The following is an 8,253-nucleotide window of genomic DNA, read 5'->3' as shown; positions in this document are numbered from 1 at the left end:
AATAGTAAACGGAATAGGCTTTGCGATAGACACACTCAATTTTACAACCGAGCAGTCGAATGGCTGCAACCCCACAGTCCCACCGTTGCACCCCTAACTGTGGCAAAGCTTTGGAAACTCATTAGCGTGTTTCGGTGAAGTGATTGCTCGGCAGGTTTGCTCTCATCCATTATTCTTGATCTCTGTATTCAAATACAATGAATTGACTTACACCTAACCCTATTTCCTCTAATCTTTCCACCGCTACCTAACCTTTAAAAGGAAAAAAAAACTTAGCAAAGTTACTTCGTTGAATTCATAGTAAAACGTCTGCTATCAGCGTTTTCAACATGCCTTCAACTCTGCTACAGCAAAACTCTTGCCGAAGCACCGTGCCCTTTGATTTCCTGCGCCGCAATTGCTTGACTCCTTATCAAACACAGTCAGACCTGTAAAGGAATAAATTTCTCTTCGCAACGGCCAACCTACTGGAAGAAATACGATGTGTTCCATGATATGTTTTCGTTTTCCATCTTTTTCAATGGTCTTCATTGGCCTCTTTCAAGCCCGGTTCGCTTGCAGGCTGCCTTGAAAGAGAATCGTGTGGTATAAACCATCGCGTCTATTGTCTCGTTATCAGGCATCTTTTGTCTAAGTCTTGCACAACAGGCGCAAACGGAATGTTTCAGATGTTTTTGCCGAAGAAAAACGAGGTGGTTACACAACACCCACATTCAGGGTTTGTTGTTGGGACATAGCATAGGTCAGGAATCAGTGCGTGTTTTCTAGTGAGAAGAGACGGACGACAGAGTGACAGCAGATGCAAGCGGGCTAATTGAGTACTATTTCTAGGTACCGTGAGACATGTAATTAGAAAATAGAGTGAAAAACGGAAAAATGATAGGTTTGTCAACCTCATGGTAAATGAATCTTCTGCTTGTAGCTCAACAAAGTATCTAATAATATATATGATGTTTGCGAGTCTTGGTTGAGATGGCGCACAGACAGAGAACTTGTTCGTTATCGTTCTCATTTATCCATATTTATTAGGGAATCAATCGAATCGAACTTGTATGTTATATAAATTGTTTACAGTCTGGTTAAGTGGGCAGGCGGAGAAGCACTTGTTGGACTAAAATAAGATAGCATGCTTTTGTCACGTAAAGGAGAATATATTATGACTAGGCCTGTTAATGTTTAGTATTTTAAAGTATTTTAAGGAACGTGATTAGCGAAATCCACCATTGTAACAGATGTCGAGAGATTTTTTAAATTAATATAGCGTTTACTATGAAAAATAGCTATATAAGTCGTTAACATCGATACTTACATATTTTCATCGATTTTTTCCCTTTTTATTAGCTCATGATAGTATCTAAAATGATATAGTTAAGCAATACACTTAGGGTAACGGTCCTTCACGAGTTGTTTCATTGTGTGGCCTGAATATGCAATACTTTTTTTTTTTTTAACTCCAGCCCTATATCCAGGAGCTCAGCTGCCGTCTTTTTATCAGGCTTTATTTCCATAAGGTAAATTTAATCATTACGAATCGCTATATAAGGCCTCGTTGTGTGGATCTGTCCCCGCAGGCTCGTGCAGGACATACTTAATTGCGTCAAGCTGCGACGCGTTAGTCGGCTTTGGAAGCAGCAGAATCCTCTCTGACACGCGTATGAGGAGATGACAAGGAGCTCTAAATAGCACAGTATGATATTAGACCCACAGGGCTCTAAAGGATACCGGCCACAGAATGAGAACGTCCTGTCGAGCAAGCGCGGCCGAACTGTACTAGACTGAATATTAACGTAGCTTAAATATATGTAAAAAAAAAAGGAAAAAGCACGTCCATAGATACGTAAGCGCAGAGTAAGTGGCCATAAAACGCTCGTATATACGAACCTACGACAAAGTTTAGTCAGTCTGCGTAAATACATATACAGTATATACACTGTCTAATTTATGATTTGGGTTTGATCTCTAACAGAACAGAGCACTTACATCGCATTTTCGCAATGTAATACCATACCCTAATGAAAACCTTCCGAAACCCATCGGCTGGGCAAAGGAGACCTTGCCTGTTGCCAGGACTTGGGGCTAATAAACTTATGTGTAACTGGTCTTAGTGAATTTAAGGAGAATACTATCAAAAAATAATTTTAAACAAATGTATTACTATGCGTTGCTATTATTTTTTGGGTTGAGCGCGATAAACGCCATCGAATACAGCCTTGCAGAAGCTCCTTATACATTTTGTAATTGCACATTATACTGAATCACAATATAACAAGAATGGTTACTAGAAAAAAAAATCTATAGTTAGTTGAAAGATTCGAACCTATAAATCTTGTGCTCCTTTTCACAGATTCCATAGTTAATTTATTAACGCAGTGTCTGATACTTGCAGTAATTCATCTGAGATTCGACAGTCTCGTGAGGTTCACAAAGCTTGAAGCTCAAATCGATACGTTTTTACGAGTATGGATCACTACGGCTTTAGAGACCAATCGCGTTTGGTCAATGAACCGCTACGGCGGTTCACCATAAATATCCAAATAGAAGGTCCAGGTATTCGTAGCTCAGCGGGAAAATTGCTTCGATAAAAGACGCGGCGAGAAACGTTGAAGTGATTAAAAAGTATCGGTGCACCCTTTTCTGGTGGTACGTGCAAATCGAGGCAAAGCTTTTTTTTGGACATATCATATTATTAAAAAAAAGAAACGATCTGCATGCTTGAATTTGCGATAACGCTGAATGCAAATGTTGAACGTGACCGTTCGAGGAACACGATTGGCGATCAAAAGAAAAATAATTGTATGACTTCAATGATAATAAACCCACAGACACCGCTTAGATACCCCGGTCAAAGCAAACGACCCTCAAATGAGATAATTGTTTTTATAATTAAACATCGATCTTTTTTTCATCGTATCCCGAACACTTGTCCGCGAAGTAAGCACACCGGCTAGAGGGGTGAAATGATCATGATCAAGTTCAATTACAATACAAGTTTGAACCTATAATATATGTGGCCCCCGATACCCTTCAAACGATTGGGTACTTGAAACAGTAAATAAACAGCTTTGAGTACTTCATTAATGAAACTGAAGAGAGATCTCGTTGATCTAACTTTGACTACTAAAAGCTAAGTCTTCATGCAATACATATGAATTCATAGATACGATCAATTGCCCTAAGGGATGCACACGGACACTCGGTTCTTTCGGAACTTATGCATGCATAAGTGAGTGAACCCGTGTAGACGCAGTTACCATTTTAGGTTATCATCGAGATCTTATCCAGACTCAGAAATCACTTAGTAAATACTTGTACGCCAAACAGAACCGATAAACTAGCTGTCATCAGCACGCAGAAGTTCTTCACTACACTCTTGAACCTGTCTTGTTTCTAAGAATATATATGTTTTCGACTTGACAACTCTCCAGAGTATCGTGCCATTCTTAATATTGTATACATAGTTACATTGAACAGACGCCGGTTAGTATGAGTTATTAAATAAGCACAACCAGTAATCGTAAGAATAACGCTAGCTAAGCAATGACTAACACAAAATCACATGAACTTACAAACAACATGACAGCAGTATCGATTAAGTTATTCGATGGGTCTGCGTAAACTTGGACCGAGGATTCTGCGGCTCGAATTTGCCCTTCAACGGCATTTTCGATTTTTTGACGTTACAGCGCTATATGTTGTTGCTATGGCTATCTACGGTGTTTTCTGCAGCCTCATATTTAGCTGAACTCAACATGCAGTAGGCGTGCGTGAGCTCACCGGCGAAACGCAAAGGGACCACCATACACATATTCGCATCCTTCCACATCTTGCTACATACATTTAACACCATAGAACGATTAAACAACTGCGCCTGCCATGTGTTGTCCCTCATACATCACAGGCAAACCATCATTCGTGAGTGATAGATGAGTTCCTGTTGATGTGTAAGATTATCACTTGTGCACATGAACTGGTCAGTGAGGACAAATGATGTATCACTTAGAAATGAAGATGCGAATCCGGTCGATGGATATCGATCCTAAACTTCCTTCAATCTATCAACACAGACCGAACCAGCACGACCTAAACACTTCAGTATGTAGATCTGACCGTGAATCACTTCCCGATGGAAGCGCTCGATGTATTAATTGGACCTTACACTAAAGACCGGCCTTTTTGCCTATCTGGCTTTCGATAAGTTCGACGTCCCTAGATGTTTCTAAGTGTCTCTAAATGGTGCCAGAGAAACATCTGGTCATCACGCCGAAGTCATTCAGCTGCTTTCCGGATACTGTGGTTAGCGTCAGCCATTTGGATGTTTACTGACGTCTTCAATTCGTTCATCCGTTCGGATCAATCAAGTTGTCCTATTTCGTCCTAGGAGTCGGTGGTCTAGATTACGATGAAAGCATCTTCGTTCCGCTACAATCAGAGTAGATTTCTATTGAGTCTATCTGGGTGGCGTGCGGCTGGTCCTGCTTTCTAAAATTTTGAGGGGGCATTCCGTCGCATCTAGCACGTATATATTAAGCAAATCAGTCGTCGCAATTATGTGCAACTATTAATTGCGTATAGCTCAGAACAAAAGTCACCTCTATCGACTTGTCGAATGGATTTCATTCCTGATCCGCGTGAGTACTACAACCATAGAGGATTCCTCCTGTTGGGAGCTAGAGTGTATGACGATGTGTGTAAGACCCACAAGGTCTGGGGTACACGCCCAGTCGCGTCAGACAAGAAGACTCTGAGATTGTTGGAGAATGTTACGACTAATAGATATTCCCTTTGGATTTTTTTTTAATGACCTACACTAAACGACAATAGACCGTCGTGTACTTTTGTGACTCTAGACTCTGTTCTGTAGTTCTCAATTTTTCTAAATTTCGAATAGTTCTTCAATCCTGCGACTGAAAAGAAAAGAAAAATCATATACGAGTTCGTTGAACTCGTTCATCTACCTGATTCGACCATCGCAGTCACTTGTTGAAATAGCAAAGCTCGATCGGGCACAATTGAGTCGTCACTGCCGAGAAGAGCATGCATCAACACAAAATCAACAGCACCCAACGTTGTAAGTGGTCTATTATTTTTGTTTTTATCATAAAATCAAAAGCCAAAATCTCTCATATTAATGGCATTTCCTAGGCAGGCGCTGGCTCTCGCCAGCTCAATGCGTTTAGCCATAAGTTTGTTTATCAGAAGACATTATGGTGGTATTTAAACGTCCGGAACGTTCTTACTTATGGGATAAATAGTTTACCGGCTGTAGATATAATCTTTGAGAGGTGTTTTAATTTCACCTCTGTAGTTCGGTCTGGTACACCATGGATCTTACGGAAAGACCTTTAAAATAGTCAAGCTCGGCTGTAAGAACTTTATGCACAGACGCGCTGTCGTCTGCACATTTGACTATGAGGTCGCAAGCGATGGGTTTACACTCAAGCTACCCGAGTTCCTCAACGGGAATTATCATACGTGAACATGAACCAGTTGATTCTACATACTCCTATTTTTTTTTGCATGGAACTCCTTTGCTGACGAATGCTTTTCTAGCTATTGCTTACAAAATTTCTTTTTGCACGCATTGTCCAATGAAGCTGTGTAACACTTCATCACATTGTTAATGACTCACCTCAGCTTAACCTTTATGACTCGGCAAATTTGTTCTATCTTTCCGTGCCTCTCCTGCTGCGATTAGCATCCTCTCGCTGACCACGTATTGCTAAGGCAAAATACGAAAAGGAGTTGGTGACAATAAGACATCAGAGAACGCGGTTGTGGGCGACGCCCCCAGTGACCCACAAACGAAGCTTTGAAGACTAAAAGTTTCGTCACGGCATATTCGTATCACTCGAAATGACCTGGAGCAACTTAGCTTAATTTATAGTGGATGCACCTCCTTGTAATGTACGTATCCTGAAAGTGAACCTGCGTGTACAATTGCCAGGTGCACTTCTCAGAGGCTGAAATAAAAGTTTTAGCTTGGCGTCGGGTGCCGCCGCATTAGCTCAGCATTGCTTCGGACAGGTGCAGGTTCCTTCCAGTAGCATGAAATGAACCGTGTATTTACGTTTGCTTTTGAACTTGGACCATCGTACTAGTAAGCGTCATTAGGTTTAATAGGTGAACCCGTTACCATTACGGAGATTTCGGAGTAACCTCGGCATTAGTAGCCCAGCTCATGTCCTTCCGTTTACCTTAAATAAAATGGCGGCTTGACGAACAGCAATAGGCTCGTCATACATTTTTTCTCGAATAATATAAGCTGTTCTTTCTCCTATTGACTAGAAAGTAACGATAGCGCTGAAGTCGTATCGGCGTGTTTGATGCTTTGGTGTGCACGGTTTGTGTGTCGAGAACAACAGGAAGAAATATAGAATTGGTTCATCTATTCTACGTTTATATATATAAACATGAATCTCTTGATATTTTTCCATTAAGATAGTTAATAAACAACTAACTTAGTACGCGTATTTCATACAATATCCGGGCGTGCAAGCTGGGCCATGATTCTTTTTCAAGACAGTAACAAATTACTAAGTCGTTTAACACGGCTTTTCGATGTCTAGAAGGCGCTGTCGACTCCCGGTTTGATAACAACAAGCTAACGTGGATATACAAACTCTTGCTTTACTCTATGATTTTCCTACCTAGATTAAAAGTACACGAGTGCGTCTATTGTGACTTGGAGCTGGCTGCCGAAGTCACTTTATGCAAATATAGGTACACACGGAAAAATAACATCGTAGCAATTATTAAGCCCTCTCTGTGAATAATTGTTGGGGGACTTTTTTTATTTCGAAGACTGTCGAACGTTAATATCGTTTGGAATAAATCGACACAACGTTTGTTGTTACTTGAAAAATAGCATCGCAATAAAAACAAGTTGTTAAATAAAAATATAGTTTATTTCTCTATATCATGCTGTCTCCCGCAACTGCTTAACAGGTGCCCTGTGATTTAAAGTTTCATACGGAAACTTTCGAATTTCCATAGAGAGACACGTGTAAATGAAACTAGCCGGTTCAATTAGCTGGCATCCATGAGTGTCAACTTTTTGGGCCTCGTTAATACTCTTTTTTACTCGTGAATCGTATCAATACAGATTGGTCGACGACTCAGTTCTAGACGTTGAAGGAAGTAGATCTCTCTGTAAGCGGCAAAGCAATGACGAATACAGCCATATTCCCTGCGTGTCCGGATTAATGGTCCTGGGTTTTTTAGGTTCGCAAGAACCTTATCGAGCGTAGAAATATAATACGAAAGGATACTGCGGTCATCGGTTTGAATTGCTTCTTTCCAACATATAGTGAACGCGTTTCGTAAACTCAGAGCGATTATATTTTCGTAACCCTGGCAAACGTCACTGGAATTAGGGGCCATTGTTAAATTGTTTACATACTTTTACTGGATCTATTAAATATCGGACGGTCAGCTCGACATTAGGTACGTTGGTCATATTAGGGAAATAGGGGTTGGCAGCTGGGCCTGTGGGTCAGCTTTTTAAAACGACCAGTCGTCGTATCGAGTAGGTATGTGCACCACGTGCAATGCATGTAAATGAACGATTTTTTTCAATATACCGCTCTGAAACACAGTTAATTCTCCCTGGCAATAATTGTGTCTGAGCGTGTTTGTTCAATGGAGCTTTTTCACTGTAGACTGATTCAATATTCCCTAAGCACGTTGTAGTGCCACTAACTGCTATATCAAGCGCATACGGCTTGTTCCTGTAATACGTTCAGACATGATCATTGGCCGAGAACAATATACCTTAGTATTAAATGGGTCACCGACGGTTTTTCCTTCGAGGACTTTGTCTCCTGTCACAAAAAAATTGCAGTGAGCCATTGGGTAATCCCATTGTCTTAATGCAAGCACTAAATCCCATCGGTCTGTTCAGTTTTGACAGATTTTGATCGGACCGGATGTCTTTTCCAGACGTGCCACTTTATTCGCTTTCAAGGACAGAAATCGTATTAGTGCCTTGATCCCTGCGCATACAGCATTCGTCCTTCTGCACCTCGGTTAATCCCGGCCGAAAGCAATTCAAATATCGTATCTTCATTCGGCGCCTATTCCGTTTAAACCATTGTGGCCGATATCATTTATGTTTTCTGCAGAATTTTCCTTAATTGAGAGTTTTCCATAGGCGATGTTTATGCTCGCTTGTTGTGTTTCAATATTTCATCCGTAGAATTTCGGCTCAAGTGAAGCGTCAGTCGTGTACGGTTTTTGGAAAGCTGTTACGAAACG

At 40.8% G+C, this 8,253-nt stretch overlaps 1 long non-coding RNA gene across 1 annotated transcript; it reads left to right on the top strand.

Moving 5' to 3' along the window:
- The first annotated feature begins 561 nt into the window (after positions 1-561).
- On the top strand, positions 562-3,083 carry LOC111273025 (uncharacterized). The gene is made up of 4 exons (XR_002687833.2): positions 562-831; positions 1,572-1,848; positions 2,387-2,640; positions 2,933-3,083. It is a non-coding gene; the product is annotated as an uncharacterized LOC111273025 (long non-coding RNA).
- Positions 3,084-8,253: the final 5,170 nt, after the last annotated feature.

The sequence above is a fragment of the Varroa jacobsoni genome, unplaced genomic scaffold (genome assembly GCF_002532875.2).
Source record: "Varroa jacobsoni isolate VJ856 unplaced genomic scaffold, vjacob_1.0 contig04316, whole genome shotgun sequence".
Classification (NCBI taxonomy): Eukaryota; Metazoa; Arthropoda; class Arachnida; order Mesostigmata; family Varroidae; genus Varroa; species Varroa jacobsoni.
This window is presented reverse-complemented; position numbering and strand designations above follow the sequence as displayed.